Below are 23,552 nucleotides of genomic sequence, written 5' to 3' on the forward strand. Positions count from 1 at the left end.
ATCTATAACTTGAGAATAAAGAATGTGAATGAAGAAGCAGGGGTACAAACAAAGGAACTACAAAAGCTATTCACAGAAATAATTAAGGAAAACTTCCCAAACATAGAAAAAGCAAATGATATTAAGATATATGAGGCATACAGAACTCCAGCCACCTACAACCCAAACAGAGACACACCCAGGCATATAATAATCAAAATCCCAGAACTTCAATATAAAAACAGAATATTAAAATCTGTTAGAGATAAGAAACAGATCACCTATAAAGGAAGGCCCAACAGAATTACAGCAGACTTCTCAACACAAACCATCAAGTCAAGAAAAGCTTGGAGTGAAATATTCCAAGCCCTGAAAGAAAATAACCTCCATCCCAGATTGATATACCCTGAAAAACTGTCTCTAGAAATTAATGGAGAAACAAGATCCATCCAAGACAAAGAGGAACTGAGGAAATTTGTGACCACCAATCGAGCTCTACAGAGAATACTGCAGGGCATTCTAGAGAGAGAGAGAGAGAAGTACCAGGATTCCAGGAACAGTGGCAGAGAGGCCTCAATGAATGGAGCAGAAAGTAGAATTAAGAAGACAAGCAGACAACTAATGACAAACAAAGAGCATAACAGAAATGAGGCAGAGCAGGTTGGTTATAAACTCTAATATAGAAGGCCTTGATACACTAAATTAAAAAAAAAAAGAGAATCACATGCAGATTAGATCAGGAGGTAGGGTCCACTGAGATGCTCTTTATAGGAAATATAATTAACCTGAAAAAGGGTATATGGTCTGCAAATCAAATATGGGAAAACAATGCTCTATGGGACAGGGAGTCAGAGAGTAATAGGGCAACTAGACCAATATTTGTGGATAGGTTGGAAAGACAGGCTTTAATTGGTAAAGGAATATAATTAGAGATCAAGTCCAGGAGGGAGAAGGTTTGGAACCACTTAGATAAATAGCAACCCCCCCCCCATTTAAAACTGTGGGTCTATATGAGACCAAAAAAATACACAGTGCACACTGGGGAAATGAAAGTAGAGGAATGGTCTTTAAAAAGATGGCAGAAGATATTGTTAATAGTGTATCAAGCATTAAAACCCATATTACTCACACCACTCTACTTAGATTTTAGATCTGTCCCATTTTGTCTACTTGTATTATATTTGAGGGAACAGACAGCTGTCCCCAAAACACCAGGATATAGCACAGTAATCATCTTTAATTTCCTATTAACTTAATTTGGAGCCCTGTATGACTTATACTGGTTTATCATGACTGATCTTAGTTAAATCTGGTTTTTTTGATTGCTGTTTGGTATTGACAGATTTTATTCAAAACTGTTATGATTGATAGTATCAAGTCTGAGAGTTTAGGCAATTACACTGAAGATGACAAGACTCACTACAATACCCATTCTGGCTTGATTACTACCTGTTTTTGAAGTTTTATACTACATACAAAATTGTGTCTTTATTAATAGTGTTATGTACTGATATATTTAATTATACTATGTCTGATGATATAGCCAATTCTATTGGAGATAACAAGAGACAACACAGTAACCATGGTAGAATCCCTTGTACAGCGGTCTTATATATCTTTTTCATTTCATGTATTTATAGGAATATGTTTTGTCTTGCTTTGTTTTGTTCCTCCCTCTAATATAGAAAGGATAGAAATACATGTTAAGACTCGTGCATGCATAGAAACAATAAAGAGTTTATGAGAACTGATCTTATGACACATGATGAAATGAACAAACACTTTGAAGAAAAAGAGACTACAGTACCCAATGCTGATCCAGAAGTATCATAATGTGAAACCCAGCAACACTATTATTCTTTGCTCAGAGTGATTTTTTGTTGAACAGAACTGGTTGCAGTCTCACTGTTTGAAACTCCACTTTATATGCTCACTTTTGTATCTTGAATAACTACTTGTAAGAGGACAATATGTAAATATCAACTAGTGATTTCTTACTTTTTATTCTTTCTTTGAAAGTATGTATTATTTCTACTCATTTTCTGTTTGTTTAGTCTTTCTTTAAATAAAATTTTTTAAAAAAGAGCAAAGGGAGGGAAAAGTGAAAACTACTGTCAATTTCTTATTATCTTATCTTGAACTCTTGCATTGTTTACACAATTTTATTAGGTTTGGCTTTATTCTTTCTTTTGTTGGATTTTATCCTTTCAGATGGTAAGGGCAGCTATTTTGAATATAATGGGAAATATGGAAATCGTGGTTTCCAATTATATTGTTTTGAAGTCTTATAATGCTTTCATTCATTTGTCTGATTTTATTTTGTTTTGTTTGATTTTATTATGTGAGATAGTATGAACATTATTTTGGAGAAAACAAGACATTATGGTAGCTATTGCTGATTTACTATCATCTTGTTTTGAAGTCCTACCATGCTTTTGTTCTTCGGTTTTGATTGGTTCTATCCTGTTGTGTTTTATTTGATTTTATTGTGTGTGATGTTATAAACAAATTTTTTGAGGAAAATGAGGTATTATAGCAGCCATTGTTCATTTCCTGTTAATTGGTTTTGAAGTCCTGTAATGCTTTCATTCTTTTGAATTTTTTTTTTACTATATTGTTATGTTTGATATTATTGTGTGTGAAGGTATGCTCAACTATTTCAAAGAAAAGAGACATTATGTTAGCTACTGTTGATGTCCAGTTGTTTTGTTGTGAAGTGCTGTGTTGCTTGCATTTTCCTGTTCTGATTTGCTTTGTTTCACTCTGTTTTCTTTTATTCTCTTTAAAGTAAAAAAATCTAAAAAACTAAACCAACTATATCTTCTAAGTTAGAAATATATTAATTTTATAAGAAAAACATCAGTCAGAAATAAATCTGTATTTAGAACTTTTAGCATCTGGTCAAAAATGAAATGTAACTGCTGTTAAGGAAGTTCACAATGTAATAGTGATTCTGTCACCTGCACCACTACTCTGAGACAGAACATTCACATGAGTTAGCTGATCAACCTTGTTACAGAGAGGCAGCAAGGAAGAACAGAAGCCCAGAGCTTACAGGAAGCCAGTGCTTAAGTTCCAGGAGAGGTGCCCAGGTCAGATGACACCTCTTCGGGACATCCTCCAGGTTTCATGACACCTGGGCATCCTGAAGGCTTTCCACTCTTGGACTTAGACTCTGGGAGAAGGTGGAACCACTGGCTCAAACCATTGCATGATATTCCACTTCAGAGGGGATGGAAGCAGAACTCAGTGTGTTCTGGACAATCTCTCTTATGTCAGGCTATTACATTCCAAGCACATTTGACAGTTACCTCAAGAACTACAAGCAGGAGACCCATTCTTCTACAAGTGGCTGTCCTGAGGTGATCTCCTACAATCTTCCCTTTCAGTATCGATAAAGACAAAAAATATAAAAGTATCAAGATTGAAAACCAAATCTTATGGAAAATCTTACCAGAATCTGGGAGCAATTTCTGGAATACATAGGCTGATAGAGCTTTGTCAACCCAATCCAAGTTTCTTTTGGATCAGTAGCCTTCCCGAACTTTGCTTCATGAGACAGAGGCCAGAACCCAGAGGACTAGGACTTGTTCCAACTAAAATTGTGCAGTCATGCCTTCATTGCACTGTCACTGCATTGTAGGCTTCCTGAACATTGTGTACATGGTCTTCCCTCCTTTCAGGTTGTCTACAGAAATAAGCCCCAGGAAACAACAATCTAATAAAAGATGTAGTCAGTTAAATGTTATATCCTACAAGGTAGATTCTCTACAAAGGAATGGTGAATAGGATTGGAAACTTAGATCAGGACTGAGCTGACAATAATTGGAGATATAGATATTTAAAATTAATAAGGAGAAAGATAAGGACAAAAGCAATCCTTTATTATCAAATATAAACTCTTTATCATCCTTACGTTCTTTGAGGATAATTTTTTAAAAAGTTCAAATTAGCCTCATAAAAATAGTATAAAAAGGGGGAAAGGAAATATCATGCTAGGACCTAGAAGACACTATGAAACAGGAAGTGAAAGTCATAAAGAAAATAGGATTAAGAAAAAAGGAGGTAAGATATGGAAATTGATACATATGATGAGAAATTACAAGAACTAAACTTGCAATACAGTATAAAATCAATTTTGTTACAGAAAAAAGAAACATAACTTGGTACATATGAAATGAGCTCAGTGATATAAAGTATTGACCTGAGAACATTTTCTGAAAAAGTAAAATACGAGACATGGTTGAAAATGCTGTAATATGAAGAGAGGGAATAAAATGTAAGCAAAGTAAAAGGTAAAAGAGTAGAAGAAAAAAATCATATTTTAAAGACATTATTGAAGAAAGTTTTCCTGAATTGAAAACACTATGCATATGAAGATCGATGTTCTAAGTGGAAATCTACATAAATAAAAATTGAACTTTAAAATACTATAAACTGTAAATAGAAAAACTGGTTCTTCTATGGTGAAATAAAAAAACAGGTGCCTTCATCCTCCTTCTCTGCACTCCAGATTCCAAGGCATCAATGTGAAAATTAAGTGGTGCTGCCCAATAAAGCTTGCTGTGATGACAGTAATGCTCTAGATCTGTGCTGTGCACATGTAGCTCTGAAATCTTTGAACCATGACCAGTTAACTTCAACTTAAAGAGCTTATGTGGTTAATGCCAAGCATATTGGACAGCACAAACTTTCACTTTTGGAATTAAGCTGTTATCTTTCTGATATCCATCAAAGTTGTCTTTCTGATATGACAATAGGTTTTTTTTAAAAAACAGTTCAAAATTATATTCTACTTATGAACTTTGTGTGTTTAATGTGTTACGTGCACATGCCAGTTTGACGCAATTGCAAACGTACTTAAAAAATAGAACATAAGAACAAACAAAAAGTTACACAATGTATCTTCTGTAAAATGTGGAGATGAAAGAAATACTTCTGTGCTCTAGATCCATCGGTTTCAATGCTTTGATTATTAAAGAACAAAAAATTGAAACAATTTAAGCATTAAACTCAAGAAGTCATGAAAAGTACAGTAATACAACTTATTTTTTAAAAAACATCAAAATGGGAATTTGAAAATATTAAATCAAAAATTAGTATATGGGAAAAGAGAAAACATCAAGATAAAAATAATATGAAAAGTTGGTTCTTTGAGGAAAAACAAATAAATCTCTGACTAGTCCACTCAAATAAAAAGAGATATATCTAAAATTATGAATAGAAAGGAAATGCAGTATAATAACAAATATAAAATAGACCTATTTTTTATTTTAAAAAGAAAAAAGTCAGAAAAGAAAAACAAAAGGCAAAAGATAAACAACAACAAACCCAAACAATAACAATATAGGTTTTCAAAACAGAATGAAAGAAATTTAACAATGGTTGCTATATTGGATAGTGTTCTTTTTTTTTCAAAGAAAGAAAAGAAAATTTAAAAAAAACAGAAGAACAGAAAAAAGGTAGAACAATACCAAATTTAAAAAATTAACCTCATAAAATCGCTAGTTGATACATTACCCATTGTTGTCTAAAAATAGTTGCCAAAGCCACAAAATCAAAGCATAAAAAGTGGCTAGACACTCAGACACTGGCAATGCAAACCTTTCTGTTCATTGATCCAACAGAAATTCAGTACTATGGTCATCTATCTTACATACTATACATACTGTTGCACTCTTTAGAGCACTTTCCTTCTCTTTCAATTTCACAGTATCTATTACGCCTTTTGGATCCGATTATTCTGTCACTTTTTATTATTTTTTACACTAGAGAGACAATGTGATATTTGTGTGAGTCTTATTTATTTCACTAATGAGGATATTCTCAAGTTGCCTCCATTTACCTATAAAGGCCTCAAGGCCATCTATTTTTATAGCTGAGTTCCACTGTAAAGAAATACATTTTTTTCATCCACTCTACAGTTGGTGGACATTTTGGTTGTTTCCAAGATTTAGCTATCACAAATTGTGCTATGTGAACATAGGTGCACATATATCAGTGTGATATGACATTTTCAGTTTTTCTGGGAAAATACTCAGGAGGGGAATAACTGGATTGAATGGAACTTCCAATCCTAGTTTTTTGAGGAATCTCCATACTGATTTCCACAGTGGTTGCACTAGTCTGCACTCCCACCAACAGTGGAGAAGTGTTCCTTTTTCCCACAGCCTCACCAACATTTGATTCCAGTTGATTTCTTGATGGCAGCCTTTCTTTCCAGAGTGAGATGAAATCTCATTGCTGTTTTAATTTGCATTTCTCAAATGGCCAGTGATGGTGAACATTTCTTCATATATTTATTTGCCATTTGTACACCTTCATCTGAGAACTGTGTGTTCACCTCTGATACCTATTTTTGGAGAAGGTCTTTGAATTTGGGGGGTTGATGTTTTTCAGTGCTTTATATGTTGTGGATATAAATCCTTCATCTAAGGGATTGTTGGCTAAAATTCTTTCCCATTCTGTAGGTTTTATTTTCACTCTGTTGGTGATTTCTTGTGAAGTGCAGAAACTTCTTAATAATATGAGATCCCCGTTGTTGATTCTTTGGAGTATCTCCCATGCAGTTTGCATTTTATTTATGAATTCTCTGCCTATCCCTATGTTTCCAGGATTTCTACCTACCTTGTCCTCCAGTAGATTCAGTGTTTCTGTTTTAATTTTAGATCCTTGATCGATGTTGACTTTAGTTTAGTGTATGGTGATAGGCATGGGTGCATTTTTGGTTTTCAGTGTGTGGAAAGCCAGTTTTTCCAATACCATTTATTAAAGAGACTATCTTTTTCCCAGTGAACATGGTTGGCCCCTTTGTCAAATATAAGGTGGCTGAGTGTCTTTTTAGTAATCTTTTTATCTTCTAATCTGTTCCATTGATCCTCAGGTGTATTTCTTTGCGAGTACCATGCTGATTTTATTACTGTGGCTTTGTAGTACTGTACTGTAGTTTTGAGATGCCTCCTGTCTTGACTTTGTTGCCCAGAATCGCCTCTGCTATTCTAGGTTTATTCTGTTCCCAAATGAATTTTAGGAATATTTTCTCTAGATCTGTGAGGTATGTTTATGATATTTTAATTAGGATTGCACTGAATCTGTATAACAGTTTTGGGAGTATGACTATTTTCACAATGTTGGTTCTTCCTAGCCAAGAGCAAGGAATATCCTTCCATTTCCTAATATCCTCTTCAGTCTCCTTTTTTAGACTAGTATAATTTTCAGCATATAGGTCTTTAACATTCTTGGTTAGGTTGATTCCTAAGTATCTGATATGTTTAGATATGATTATGAAAGGTGATATTTTCATAATTTCTCTCTCAGTTTTTTGTTTGTGTACAGCAATGTTATTGATTTTTTAATGCTGACTTTGTATCCAGCTATGCTGCTGAATTTGTTTGTTACCTCTAGTAGTCTTTTAATGGAGTTTTGGGGGTCTTCTATGTAGAGTATCATGTCATCTGCAAATAATGATAACTTCTTTTCCTATTTTTATTTCTTTTATTTCTCCCTCTTGTCTGATTGCTCTGGCTAATATTTCTAGAACTGTATTGAATAGGAGTGTTGATAGTGGAAATCCTTGTCTTGATCCTGATTTTAGAGCGAAGGCTTTCAGTTTTTGTCCATTTAGTACAATGTTGGCTGTTGGTTTGTCATAAATGGGCTTTATGAGATTGAGGTACATAATATCTATTCCAAGTTTCTATACGGTTTTTATCACAGGTGTTGGACTTTATCAAAAGGTTTTTTCTGCATCTATTGAAATGATCATATGATTTTTATTTTTGGCTCTGTTGATGTGGTGTATTACATTTATTGATTTGCATATGTTGAACCACCCCTGCATTCCTGGAAAAAATCCCACTTGATCGTGGTGTATTATCTTCTTGATGATTTGCTGCATTATATTGGCCAACATTTCATTGAGAATCTTTGGATCAATGTTCATTAGTGAGATTGGCCTATAATTCTCCTTTTTTGGTAGGATCTTTCTCTGGTTTTGGTATCAGAGTGATACTTGCCTCCAAGAATGATTTAGGGAAGACTGCTTCTCTTTCAATTTCATTGAAGAGTTTAAGGAGTATTGGCATTAAATCTTCTCTAAATTTCTTATAGAATTCAGTTGTGCATCCATTAGGACCTGGGCTTTTCTTTGTTGGTAAGTTTTTAATCATGTTTTTTATTTCAGTAGCTGATATTGGGTTATTCAAAATTGTTATATCTTCTTGATTGAGTTTTAGTAGTTCATACATTTCTAGAAATCTGTCCATTTTCTCTGCTTTCTATGCTATGTGAGTAGAGATTTTCAAAGTAGGTGTTCATAATTTTTTGAATTTCCATGGAATCTGTAGTAATTTCCTCCTTTTCAGTCCTTATTATATAGATTTCAGTTTTTCCTTTCTTTTTCTTCATACGGTTGGCTAGAAATTTATCAATTTTGTTTATTCTCTCAAAAAATAATTCTTTGATTCATTAATTCTTTGTAATTTTGTTTTTGTTTCAATTGCATTAATTTCTGCTCTAATCTTTGCAAATTCCTTTCTTCTATGAGCTTTGGGTTTGACTTTTTCTTACTTTTCTAGAAGCTTGAGATGTAGCATTAGGTTATTTATCTGTGCTTGTTCCATTTTCTTGGTGTGACTATTGCTATATGTTTCCTTCTTAAGACTGCTTTTATTGCATCCCATAGTACTGTATGTTGTGTCTGCATTTTCATTGTATTGTAGGCATTGTTTTATTTCTTACTTGATTACATCTGCAACCCACTGGTTGTTCAGAAGTTTGTTACTTAATCGCCATGTTTTTATACAGGTTTTGCAGCCTGTTTTGCCATTGATTTACAATTTTGGTGCACTATAGTGAGGTATTGGGCATGGGATAATTTCACTCTCTTTGCATTTATGTAAGAATGTTTTGTGAGTTAGTATATGGTCTATTTTGGAGAATGTCCTATGTGCAGCTGAGAAAAATGTATATTCTGATGTTGTTGGGTGGGATACTCTGTAAACATCCACTAAATCCATTTGCTCACAGTTATGATTCAGTTCTGTTATTTCTCTGCTGACTTTTTGTCTACTAGTTGATCTATCTCTTTGTGACAGTGGTGTGTTAAGGTCTCCTATTACAATTGTGTTCTTGTATATTTGGTTTTTCATGTCCATTAGTATTTGTCTTATATAGTTGGGTGCTCCTGTATTTGGTGCATATATATTTATAATTGTTAGTTCTTCCTCTTGAATTTTTCCACTTACAAATATGTAGTGACCTTCTTTATGTATTTTAATCATTTTAGGTTTGAAGTTCACTTTGTCTGCAAACAGAATAGCTACTCCTGCTTTTTTCTGGGTTCCTGTTGTATGGTTTTCATCCTTTTGACTTTTAGTCTATGAATTTCTTTTTGAGTCAGATGTGTTTTTTGTATACAGCATATTGTGGGATCCTGATTGTTCATCCATTCTGTCAATCTGTTTCTTTCGACAGGTAAATTGAGCCCATTTACATGTATGGATATCACTGATATGTACTGGCTTGACTTTGCCATATTGTGTTCCTGTGGTTGGTTTTCCACTTTTCTCTCTTGTTTAATTTTTTGTCCAGCTTGGTGGTTTCTTTTTGTTGTTGTTCTGGAGATTATGGTCATTTTATGTCTTTCTAGCATGTATTTCAATACTTTTTCTTGGTTTGATTTGGTAGATATGAAATTCTTCAGTTGTTCTTTGTCATGGCAGTATCTTGTTTCTCCATTAAATTTGAAAGACAGTTTTTCTGAGTACATCAATCTGGGTTAAAAGTTGTTTTCTTTTAGGACTTGAAGTACTTCATTCCAAGCTCATCTTAATCTGAAAATTTGTGCTGAGAAGTCCACCATGATTCTAATAGGCTTTCCTTGATAGGTGAGTTGTGTTTTTTCTCTAATAGCTTTGAGTATTCTGATTTTATGCTATATGTCTGGGATCTTAATTATTATATGTCTGGGTGTAGATTTAGGTTGGTTATGACTGTTTGGCATTCTATACAACTCAATTATTTGTATGTCAGATTTTCCCCCATGTTTGGGAAATATTATGCTATTACTTCTCTGAACAGGTTAGTTATGTTTTTTGCATTGTCTCCTGCATCCTCACTGATGCCTATTAGTCTTACATTGTTTCTCTTGGCATCATCTTGAAGCTGCTGGATTGTCATTTCATGCTGCTTTGTTGTTTTTATAAGTTCTGTCCTTTCATGGTCACTATCTGCAATCTTATCCTCAAGGTCTGAAATTCTATCCTCAGCTACATTTAAATGGTTTTGCCAGCTTTCAGTAGAGTTTTTGTTTCTTAGATAGCTCTTTGAATTTGTTTTGTGGATTCTGCTTGTTTTTTATATTGTTCATTCAAAGTTTCAATCAATTTCCCATGCTCCTGTATTTTTTTATCTATTTCTTCCCTAGCTATGTTGAGCAAATCCTTTACTAATGTTGTTATTTTTGTCTTTATGTAAGATATTACTTCTAATTTGATTTCCTCTATAGCCTCATGGAATTGTTTCTTTACTTCATTTGCTATCTTTTCAGAGATTTCTTGTGTGTGACTTTTAATGTCCTCCATTTTTCTGTTGCCTGTTCTTGCACCTGATAGACTAGATGTTTGAGGTTGCATTTTGATTTTTTGTTTTGTCATTTTCTCCTTCCAGGCCAATATTTGGTTATTTAATCCCAGTCATCACAACTGTCAGCAGTGTATCTCCTAGGGTCCTACTGCATGGTTGCTGTCTGCCCAGTTTTTGGGTACATAGTGACCAGACCCTGCCAAAGTCCTCTGTAAAGGTGAGTGGCCACCAAGTTTCCTGTCAAACCAGCACTGCCAGTCCACTGTAGTTCAAGGTTTTGGGAGGGAGAGTGGGAGCCAAACAGTCACAGCAGTGCTTGGTCTAAGAGACGGGGGAGGGTAGCCAATGGCAGGGGGCTGAGCCAGGGTGGGTTTGGTGGTCCTCTGGTTCAGCACATGGGAGGAGCGTACTGGGTCCCAGGTGTGGCTCAGTGGCTGGAGCCTGGGTGGAGCCTAGCAGTTGCCTTCTGGCCGTTGATGGTGGGAGGGCACCAAGAGATGCAGACACAAGCACAGATCAACAGCCTGAACTGGGGTGGAGCACAGCAGTTGTCCTCTGGCTGTTGGCCAATAGACCTATCTTTTAGGACATAGAAAATACTAAATAAAAATCTGGCAAATGGAAAAATTTCCAGGAAATCATAAGTTATTAGAATTAATTTAAGAAACAGTAGAAAATTTAGGAACTATATGAAAACTTTTAAGGTTTTAAAAAGTTGCTTTAAAAGTTTAGAATAAATCATTTCAAACCTTCATGAAAGAGATTACTTCCAGAATTTCTGTTTGAAAGACTGTTTGGTTTTGTATTTCCCTCTGAAATAAGTTTTGGGTTCACAGCAAAACTAAGGAGATACAAAAATACTCCATATGTACTTTCTGCCAGCCTGGAGTCCTGCATTTAAACATTTACCATTAGAGCCATACATTTGTTACAGCTGATGAACCTGTGCTGACTCTTCACTGTCACCCAAAGTTCATAGCTCACTCTGTGAGCTCACTCTGTTGCACACACTATGGCCTTGGACAAACATATAACATCACTACTTTCATCATATCTTACAGAGCATTTTCACTGTCCTAAAAATCCTTTATGTTGGTCTCTTCCTGCCCTAACCCATGCCAATCACTGATCCTCTTTTTGTCTCCATAGTTCTGCCTTTTACAGAATGTCACATAGTTACATATATTATATTATGTAGCCTTTTTAGATGGACTTCTTTCACTTGACAATGTGCACTTACATGTCCTCCATGTCTTTTGGGGGCCTGATAGTTCATTTCTGTTCAGATCTGAATAACATTAAATATTCTGAATTACTGAAGTTTATTTATCTATTCACTAACTAAAGGATACCTTGGTTGTTTCCAAATTTTTGGAATTATAAACAAAGCTGCAATAAAGATCTCTGTGCAAGTATTTGTGTGTTTGTAAGTTTTAATTCCTTTGGACAAATACCAGTGAGTCTGGTTGATTGATCTTATGGTAAGAGTACATTTAATTTAAGTATATTTTCTTTTTTGTGAAACTTCCAGTCTTAAACCAGCAATGCTGTTACGCATTTTGTATTCATTTCAGTAATAAATAAGAGTTCTGATTGCTTCACATCCTTCCAGTGGTTAGCATTATCAATGTTGTGGAATTTGGTCATTCTCCAACAGTTATATAGTTGTATTTTATTGTTGTTTTAATTTGCATTTCTCTGATGACACTATGCAAAGTGTCTTTTCATGTGCTTATTTGGCATCTACATGAGAACTGATAAAAATAAAGTGAATGTTTAAGTATTTAAAAATTATTACCATAAAAGACACATTGCCATTAATCTCCCTAATAGATTTCAGATAGACTTAGCCCATCATTCTTGCCACATTCTCAAACAGTTCTATAAGCCTTATTTCATGAATGTCTTTAATTAAGCAGTCCTGGCTACCTTCATGTCTTGATTCTATTCAAAATAGTTACCTTTCATGGTCATTTTGACTTTGGAGAAGAACCAGAAGTAGCACCATGCCAGATCCGGTGAACAAGCTGGATAAAGACACGTTGTGATGTTTATAAGAGCCAGCCTTTCCGTATGGATGACACTTGGCAGCAGCATGCACCATAGCTTTGATCACATCTCTTAAAGACACAAAAAAGCACTTCCATGATGGCTTCAGAAAGTAGTAAGAACAACAGGATAAGTGTGTTCCAAGTGAGCAGAAGTCTTTTGAAGGGCACAAATGGTGATGTATATTTTACTATAATAATTTTTTAAAAATTTAAATATTCAGTATATATTTTGATCACCTCTGTATAATTTCTTTGATGAGGTGTTTATTAAGCTCTTTGGACTCTTTTTTAGTCTAGTTTTTCACTTTTTTATTGGTCAATGTTAAGAATTCGTTAAGTACTTTAAATTACAGTCCTTTACCAGTTATCTTTTAAACTACTTTATCATCTGTGACTGTCTTCATTCTCTTGACAGTGGTTTTTATTTGTTTGCTTGTTTTGACAAAGAAGATATTTCTAATTTTAATGAAATTCAGTTAAATAGCTCTTTCATGGATTATGTGCTTGGTGTTCACTGTATCTGAAGAGTCATTACCAAAGCCAATGTCATCTACATTTCCTGCTGTGTTATCTTCTAATTGTTTTACATTTGTGTCTGTGATCCCTTTTGAGCTAACTTGAATGAAGGAAGTAGGTTTGTTCATTTTGCATGGGGATGCCTTTGTTTCAGTACCATGGTTGAAACTTTTTTTTCTTCATTATATTGCTTACACTTCTTGTCAAAGATCAGGTGGCTATCTTTATATGCATCTTCTGGGAACTATATTCTGTTCTGTTTTCTTCTTCTTCTTCTTCTTCTTCTTCTTCTTCTTCTTCTTCTTCTTCTTCTTCTTCTTCTTCTTCTTCTTCTCATTTGCTAATACCACACCGTCTGGATTATTGTAGCTATGTAATGAATCTAAAAGTTTGATAGTTTCAGTCTTCTCACTTTGTTCTCCAGTTCCTTTGAATTATTCTAGCACATAGGAAAGATGGGAAAATGTATTTTTAAGGACTGTATACTTTGATATCAAAACTAACAAGCATTAAATAATTAAAGATGATTGAGATCATTCTCAATTCTAAATAAAGATATGAAATGTCCACAGTATATTATGAAGACGTGCCAAAGTAACTTTCAGGATTCAAAAGCAACTACAAATGTATTGTTCTGTTTCAGGTGATGTTTTATTACCTGATCATGTATTAACTCACTTAATTCTCTCAAGAATACCATGAATTAGGTGGGCCCTATTTTTGTCCTTTTTACAGATGAGGAAGTTAAAGTGTTAGAAAATTAGGTAACTTGGCTAAAGTCATATAAATGATAAGAGCAAGGCCAAACTCCAACCTAGGCAGTTTAACTTTAACCATTAACTATCGTACCTTTCATACCCATCGAACATTAGAAGAAACCAAGGTAGACATTTCAATAGTTGTGAAAAACCCTGTGATAACATGCAGAATCCATTCTTGAATTTTTAAAAAAAGTATTTTTGCTAGAAGAAAAGGTTGTGTTATTCTTAATATAATAAAGATTATCTGTCTAAAATTAACATCTCGCCACATAATTCACAGGGAGAAAAGGATTTGCATTGAAGTCACATGTGAGGCAAAGACTCTCATCACTATCGACTTGCTTTCCCAGTTCTACTGACCTCAACCAGACTTGGAGTTGAAGAAAAACCAACAGTTTAACTGTTGTAAAGGGGCAACAGCGTAACAATGATATGATATTCTCCCCATAAAACTAAAGAGTATTACTTAAAGATCTAAAAGCAATGAGGAAATACAATATAACTAGTATACAAAAAATAAAGTTAGCAACATTGTAGCTTTCCTTGTATCACGAAGCACAAACTCAAATGCCTGATAGACAACCCAAGTTCATGACTGCACCTCATTCAGGGATAATGCTCACAGTAGCAAAACTACGTAAAATAAAATTTAACAACAAACACATAGAATTTATATGTTGAAAACTATGAAAGCTAAGTAAAGAAAAGTACAGTATGTTCCAAGATTATCTGGACAATAAGTAAGTGATACTACATTAAAACATTTAGAACAATGAGATAAGGAGAGAGGACTTCTGCTATTGCTATTGGTAAGATACGAAAATATATGTGATAGTTATGGCAATTTAAAGGGTAGGTTTCTGTTTCATTTCATGGACTAGATACGTCATTAGAAAACAGAAATATATAGAAGTGTGCATAACATTTTACCCTGTCATTCAGTCATTCACTCAAAAACTAATGCTGTAAGCATATCCTCATTACAACAGTAATAGTGATCATAGTGGACAAATCAGAAAAACGGACAAGAAAGCCAGACCTGATGGCACACACCAGCAATCCCAGCACACAAAGATTGCTCTGAGTGAGGCCAGCCTGGGCTATGTGAGTTCAAGGTCAGCCTACATGATACTGTGAGACCCTGTCTCCAATGTGTGTGTGTGTGTGTGTATGTGTGTGTGTTGTATGCATTCTGGTGGAAGAGAGAGTGCAAAAATTATCGAAAATTAACATGAAAAAAAAAGAAAATTCAAGTAGGATGATTTCAATGTAACATTAGAAAGGGACATTTAAATTTGAAAAATGAATGGCTACAAGGGATGAGCCAAATTATCAAGCTTACATGGTCAAGACACAGAAAGATCACCAGCATGGGTGGAGTAGAGGGTAATGGGATGATTACGACAGCAGGTTGAAAGGAGTTAGATCTTGCAAAGCTTTGATGCCAAGATAAAGGATTTGGATTTTATTTTTTTTTAAACTCAATTGAAACTTTGGGAGGTTTCTAAGCAGAAAGTGACATAATCTAATCTATAATTCATAAAGATCACTCCAGTTTCAATTCATGGAATGAATTGCAAGGAGGGCAGAACAAAAGCAGTCGATGCAGTTTGAAATTGATCAGAGATAAAAGTGGCTGGACTATGGGGGATTCTGAATATGTGGATGGATTTAAGGTGTGTTTTGGAGGAAGAAACAAAAAGAATTATATTGAGATATTGAGGAAGAGAAAGGGACCAAGACTAAAGGAATTGCTAAATGACTTTAGGAAGACTGAAGGAAGATCAGGATTGCTGTTAGTATGGAGAACCAAGTTTCAAATATAGTAAGCTTTAGGTGTTTTTCAGAAATAAGAAGTGGGCAGTGGGCTATGCAAATATGCAAATATATGGTTCTCAGATAGCAAAGTAAGCTCAAGACTTCTGTTTCAGGCAAAATCAGTGTATTGATGTTTGAAGGCAAGGCACAGACAAAAGGGTTAAAGAATCAAAGGCATTCTGCAAAGCTGCTCTGCAAACTTTAGCTTCAGAGGGCAGACCAACGGAGAGCAAGACACAAAAAAACAGCGAAGAAGCAGCTGGTGAGACGGGAGAAAATTGGCCAGACCTTAAAGCAGAGAAAAAAGAGTATTTCATGGAGGCCAGAATATTTCAGTTGTGCCAAATCTTGAGAATTCATATAAGAACAAAAAATGAAAGTGATTGCCTAGCTTGAAAACAACAAGGTGAGTGATGTTGGTGTATGTAAGATTCCTACTGAAGAAGAGGTGAGAAGTGGAGACCAGCACTTTTGAAAACCTTTTCAGCAACTAAAATGTCATTTCAACCATTTCAATACAAAATAACCATTACATTTGTTAAAACTGACAGTGCAAATCCACTGGGAGAAGAAAGATTATTTCATAAATGATCTTTGTATGATTTATTACTTATTTGGGAAGAAACTGTTTGAATTTTTACAAAAGAAGTAGAGAGAGAAATCAATAGTATAACAAGCCCTTCTCTAAATGGAGTTATTTTATTCTGTATTGTAGTTACACATTTTTTTCATAATAGGCTTATTTTTAATGAAAAATATTAATATCTCTTTTTGACAACCACTTATTTTAACAGACCACTGGATTCAAAACTTAATTAATTCAAAATGCAACAATCTATTGGCTTTGCATTGGTAGTCTGCAGTACATATAGAAAGGTGTGACACGTGAGAATAGTGAGTTTTAGCACGCGGTGGGCAAGGTGAATGTTGTAAGTGAAATACGAAGCACCTCGGAGAGAAGTCAAAAGAAGGGCTTATAACTCCAGGGTACTGATTAGGGCTTCAGGGAAAACTCTATACATGAAAAGAATTGATGAAGGGAATTGACATGAAAAATAGGTCATTATAAAAAACATCATTGGAGTGGTAAAGCAGAACTTACCTACCCGTCATTGAATAGATTTGTGGGGGAAATACACAGGATGTTTTGGCCAACCCATGGTTACAACAAGAGTATTTCCATGCAGTTAGAAGTGGGTGACTGACTAAGAAAGCAGCGATCCCTCCTTCCTGGTAAGTGGCAGCGTGAGTGAGCAGGGGATAGAACAAGTCAGTGCTCCCTGTGAGCTTACCGCCCCCTTCCCCTCCTTCCCCGCAGTTAGCAACTAGACAGTGTTGAGGACAGCTGGACTTGATAGCAACTAAGGCACATAAAGCAACTAAATTCTTGGATTGTTGGGTTGATTATGCTGACCTGGAGCCAGAGGTCTGAGCATCTCTTGGGAGTATGACCATACACAATATAGCAAATATGGGGGATTTTCTTCCACCTTCTCGTTGAAGGCAAATATTGTTTTCACTGTTTGGCTTTGTTCTGATTAATTGCTTTGCTCTATTTAATATTCTCTTTTGATAGGTTTTATAATGTTCTATTTTTGGTTTGATTTTGCTATATGTGATTGAATGGACAACTATTGTAAAGATAAGTTATACTATTGTACCTACTCCTGTTATCCTGGTAACCTGCTGTGAAGTTCTATACCAATTTCACTGCATTGTCTCCATTGGCTTTGTTTTGTCTTGTTCTGTTGTATTTTACTACCTTCAAAAAAATTTTAAAGAAAAAGAAGTGGAGAAAGCCCAGGAGGCTCCCCTTGCTTACCCCCAGGTGTTCTTGCTTATTTAAATAGAGAATAAGCAGGCAGTCTGTATAGCTCGGAATATGTAAATTGTGTGGCATCTGTATTTCTAGTCACTGTAGGAAATCACTATCAGCTATTCATGGCCATGGATTCTTTTTGGATCCTGTGTCCAGAGCTCAAGTAGCTTGTCTAAGTCCATTTAGGGATGCTTATCTCCGATTAAGTTAAAAGAATTGTGGTTAGTGAAAGAGGTTAGGGTTAGAAAATGGAGACTTCAGGACTGGGATTGGGTGGAGACACCACTTCCCTGTGTGACACAGTGCCTATGAATGCTGTGGATTTTTGAGTTTTACTGCGTTAATCTGTTGCTCAAGTTGAAGCCCACCTGGTACTGCATGAGAAGGTTTTGAGTTTCTGCCTTTGACTCAGTGCTGGATGTGAGGAACACTTCTTTAAAACACTTCTTTAAAACAAGTGTTTTCTGGCTATGAAGGAGTAAAAAGAAAAAACAAAATATATGATGAACAAGCAGTGATTCAAACTTCTACCTCTGTCTGGCTCAGAAATGATGACTCTTGACTATTGCTATCTGGCTTTCCACATAGACTCTAGGCAAAGAGAAATGATCTGATGAGGACAGTGCATGACCATATTGATTCTTTGAGGAAACCATGAAGTTACCAGTTTGTACTTAGCCCCAGAAAAAGTTTGCTCATCTCCTTGTGTTCTTACCCTCAGACAGAGACTGACATATGTTTCTCATGATCCCGGTTTAAAAAATACATTTCTCATTTTAGCTCTCAGACTATCTAGTGGTTCGTTTCAAGATTTATCAAACTTCGTCAGTTCATAACCTGAAGCCAATACCAACAAGATGTTTGGGTGTTTTTAGTACATTTATATATTTAGAACCTTCATTATATAACTTGTTCTTTCTTCTCATTGACAGAAAGCCTTAGTTTTTTTTTTTTTTTTGGTTTGTTTTTTGGGGTTTTTTTTTTTCCTCTTTGTACCATGAATTAAATTCAGGACCTTGTGCTTACCAGGCAGGCGCTTATGCTGCTTAGCTATAACCCCAGTGAAAGCCTCATTTTCTGCTTATATTTCCCTTTACTTAACTTTATTTTATGCAAATAGATGATTACTTGACTTCATTTTCCATTTCATTTCAGATGTTGAGCTCTAAGCAAAACACAACAGGAGCCTAGTTCCATCTCAATTCCAAATTCAATTAATGTGCTTCTTCATTAGATGAAGGAGATGCCACCTGAGCACGTGGCATCTGTTTGAACCATACTTTCTTTCCCTTCTTCTAGCTGTCATCTTTTTTCTCTCTAACCACCCTGGCTAATTTTTATTCTGATGTCTAATATGCACCTTGGGCTATTTGCTGGGCTTACTCAGACTTTCTGTCAGAATCAGCCTTCCTCTTCTCTCTGTCATCTCCTCTGATCTTCCAAGGGGAATAGCAAGCTCATTTGCATACTTCTGTGCAGCCTGGCCACAAAAACCATAGATGCAAATCAGCAGCAAATCACTACATGCATAGTCTTTTCACTCAGTGTTTAACATACCCTATAGAACCATGTTTCTCCAAACCATCAGTTTCAAAATGATTTGTGATCAAGATCTTTTTCAACAACTTTCAGAGAAGACCAAAGTTAAAAATTCATATTTACTTGGAACTTACCCTCATGGCTTCAGCATGCCTTTTCTCTCTGATTCTCATGTAGTACCACAAATTCGCCTCTGTTCTAGGCACAAAAGAACCTCTTATTGACAGAGATCCATACTCCATGTATTCTTACTTGTGCTTTCTAATTCATACTTAACATTTGACCAACCATATGTTTCTCTTCATCCAGGGAAGTTTTGCCTTATAAACAATATGTTTTTAATATTATACAATAAATGCATAGTAATACACTAAGAAAATAAAGAAAAGCTCCAGTGACAAGTATAGGATAATTTGTAATCTCTCAATTTTTTAATTGACTTATACTTTTTTAGGCCTTTTTATTATAGTAACACAATACTCCTTTTCATTCAACAATTGATATTTTTCCATATCAATAAATATTATACTACAATACATTAACAGTGCAAACATTAGTATTCACATTACACAATGTACAATGCACTCTAATTTAACAAACTATAGCCCCTTTGTTGAGCATTGAGGCTGTTCGCAGTTTACTCACATCATTAATACTTCATTGAGCATCTCTACTCACCCAGTTTTCTGTGCATTTTAACTCTGTCAAGTCACTGCTTTTTCATGGATTCAAGTTCCATACTGTCCCCTCTATTGTTCCCATTTGCTTTACTAGTTAAATGGGAAAGTATTTTTAGACTAATGTTTATCTTTTTCAACTTGACCATCCCTTTTTTGGAGGTATACCCTGAGATTATTTAAAGTCATCTCCAAGATTTCACACAAATTTCCCTAATAGCTATCTCCTGTTGTAGTATACCTATCCAAAATTGCATAATGACATGCTGGAATTTTAAAGCTCCCTCTTCATAAGCATTCATTCTTATGACAAACATGAATTTTCTACTCACAGCACATCTAGCAACAAATATTTATTGGTTTTCCCTACATCGTGCAATTCTCTAGTTCTCTGTAGACACCAACTGATGTCCAGTAATTGAGTTCTGACACTGGTTACCCAGAGTTAGTATTAGATCCCACCCATGAAGGCTTCAGCCCCTAACAAGTGTCCCTCATATGACTCCAAGAGCAAATAGTGTGTTTCCAGGTTACCCACAGTTATGTCCAACTTGTATACAAATTAGTGGTTTGCAAAACTCCCTCCTCAGGAGCACTAATTTGCTAAAATGGTTCATAGACTTTAGGAAAACATGATTATTCATTTATTATAGAAAATTACAAAATTTACAAATGAATATACAGAAGATGAAGTAATATATTGGATAAAGTCCAGAGAGTTCAAAATGCAAAACCTTCTATCTCTACAGATCTGGGGTGAATTGTCCTCCAGAACATCATATGAATACATATTCATCAACCCAGGAGCTCTCCACACCCCTTTATTTCTGAAGGTTATGTTATAAGACATAATTTATTAAATCATTGGTGATTAAATTTAACCTCCATCCTCTTTCCTATTCCCAGAAGTTAGGAGTTGTGACTAAAAATGTCCAACCCTCTAATCACATAGTTGTTTCATATGGCCATCGGCCTCCATTCTAAAGCTATCCAGGGGCTTTTAGCCACCGTAATTTCATTAAGATACAAAAGGCTCTCTCATCACTTTGGTGATTCCAGGGGCCTTAGAAGTTCTTGTGTCAAGAACCAATAGCAAATGCTCTAAGCATATTTCTTCTTATATCACAGTTATCAAGGGTACTTATACCTTTAAGTATTAGTAACCATAACAAAAATGGGCTTACATGAGAATTTTGCCTACACTAGATCCTGTCCATTACTTAGAACTCATTCCAGGATGTCTTTTCTACATGTATTCAAGAGTTTTTACACCAAGAGGTTTTTACATCCACACCTTGTCTCAATTCTCTTCAATTTGCATGCATATCTTGCAGCCTCCCAAATGTTGTTTAATATTTCAGGCTTGTCTTGTTTCTTGTTTGTTTTGTTTCATTTGTGTTATAGTTTTATAGTGTAATACATTCTCATTACACCCATTTTTTATTGTTTCAGTATGGAAGCCGCTCAAGGATATGTTATAATATTGCCTTTTATCTCATGGGTCATTAAATATTTGCTTTGCACACATTGGGCACAAAACACAGAACTCTCTTTAACTCTGCAAATAAAGAGACTAGAGGGATTCAAATACTGCTGTGTTACTCAGATGAACCCATGCATGATACTACTCCACTCCCTACTGTCATCTACCAAAAGACTTATTAGTACAAAATACCAAAGCAAGGAATTTATGTCTCAAGTATGTATACTCAGAACCATCATGTTTCTCCCTCTAAGTTATTCTTCCTATGTCAGTTAAAAATGTTTTCTAACTCCCTCTTGCAGTATCGTAATTACCTATTATTAGTTTGAATGTTTATAAAAATCAACTGAGATTTTAAATACCCCATGTCTGGGCTTTTCCCTAAATCAATTGAATCTGAACTACCAGGAACTGGTCCCATGCAAAGTTATTATTCAAAAATATTCCAGAAATGTCTAACATTTATTCTGTACAGACAGGTACTCAGTGTTGAACAAAGCAGTTCAACTATGGCCCTCCAAGACTTTGAGAAAAATCAGTAAGTTCTGTACTGATGGTTCTTAATCTTTACCAAACATTAGAAACAATGAGGGGCTTTTAAAAATTCTGATGACAAGGTCACCCTCAAGAACAGATAAAAATCTCAAAGGCATAAGTCAAATTTTTATTCTCAAAGTTACCTCAAAACACAATCACATTTAAGAATTAGTGGTCTGTACCCCTCCAATTCAAAGTATGGTCTATGATCCAAAGCATTAGCATGGCCTGGGAGTTGTTAGAACAGGCATGTTGGATCCACCCCGTCTGCAGATGGTTTTGTCATACTAAAGTTTTAAAGGCACTGTTCAAGTTACAAGGGAGCAACTCTATGATTTGTTTTGCAAAAGTATCTCAGTATTTTTGGAGAGATGCACACCCTTGCTAGTTTTGGTTTTAAATGCCTGTTGTAATTTCTTTTGCTCCTGATCTTATACATATTTGGTGACTATAAAACTTTGAAGTAAAATATCCTACTAAGTGAGATGTGAGGGAGGCAAACGTCTTCATGCTCTTCATCTAAAAATGAAATGGCACCCTAAATATGAAGTGTGAATTGCTTGGTGACACACTGACACCCTGAGGTGTAGGAGGAAAGGCAGTAGCCACAGTGCTCCACTCGATGTGGGAACAGTGGGGCTCCCTGATGGTACGATCACACCAGAGCCTCCTCTTGCACTCCAAGAGCAGCAACCTCCTTGTGAAGAGGTAGTTGCTCTTAGCACAGGTAAAGACCTGTTAAGTAACATTTCCACTTAGGTTGGGTCAGTCAGCATTGAAGCAGCTTTCTAGACATGAAATTTTGGAATTTGCATTAATTCCTTCAGTATCATGACTGAGAAATGGGTACTGAGTAAGAGCTGTTAGGGATTTCGGTTAAAGTCTGGAAAGATTGTTTTTTCAGTTCTCCCTGTCTCTCGAGTTCACTGCCTCACCCTTTACCCAAGGATTGTCCTTTGCCTTTATGCAACTACGTTATGCTCTGCACAACCAGCTGTTCCTAGCACACACCCACACACGCACACGTGCATAATGGACTCCTTTTTTTCCTTCCTACAAATATTTCTCTCAGGTAATGATGGAATGTTGAAGAAAAAGACCTTGTAAGAGCCAGTGTAATAATTAATGTAGCTAATACTGCTGAGTTCTTTTGATGTGCCAAGTACTTAATGAGCAATGCTTCATTTAACTTTTATACCAAACATCTGAATTTATATCATTATTTGCATTTTACAGGTGAAAAAAACTAAGTGGTGTAAGACAAAAATGCTTGTTTTAGCACAAAAAGTATGTCTCCAGGGTTTATATGCTTACTATCTACACAGAAATAGCTTTCTAAGTGAGGCTCTCTTGAAAAAAATGAGGAACTTAAATTTATTGTGAAAATTACAAGCAAAAAAGAAATGTACAATAATTCAATAAACTCTCATGTGTCTAATACCTAGATTTGTTATTGGTAAAATTTTGCTTTATTTCATACATATTTACTTTTATTGAATTATTTTAAAGTAAATTTAAAGTGTGTTTATATTTACCCCCATAGTGGGTAAAAAGGTGATCCCCAAAATATTTACATGTCCTAACCCCCAAACTTTGGGAATATAAATATTTATTGAAAGAATGTTATCTTATTTGGAAAGAGGATCTTTGCAAGTATAATTAACTTAAGGATCTTGAGATGAGAAAATCATCCTGGATTATTTTCATAGGTCTTTTACCCAATGACAACTATCCTTTTAAAAGAAAAGCAGAAAGAGATTTGACTTGACACACACACAAAAGAGGAGA

General features: G+C 35.2%; 1 long non-coding RNA gene across 1 annotated transcript; it reads left to right on the plus strand.

The window, feature by feature from the left end:
• The first annotated feature begins 10,652 nt into the window (after positions 1-10,652).
• Positions 10,653-23,210, plus strand: LOC134474420 (uncharacterized). Its single transcript, XR_010045291.1, has 2 exons — positions 10,653-10,780; positions 14,172-23,210. It is a non-coding gene; the product is annotated as an uncharacterized LOC134474420 (long non-coding RNA).
• The last annotated feature ends 342 nt before the right edge of the window (positions 23,211-23,552 follow it).

This window comes from Cavia porcellus, unplaced genomic scaffold, assembly GCF_034190915.1.
Source record: "Cavia porcellus strain 051 isolate PalLab524CR breed Dunkin Hartley unplaced genomic scaffold, mCavPor4.1 scaffold_2, whole genome shotgun sequence".
Lineage (NCBI taxonomy): Eukaryota > Metazoa > Chordata > Mammalia > Rodentia > Caviidae > Cavia > Cavia porcellus.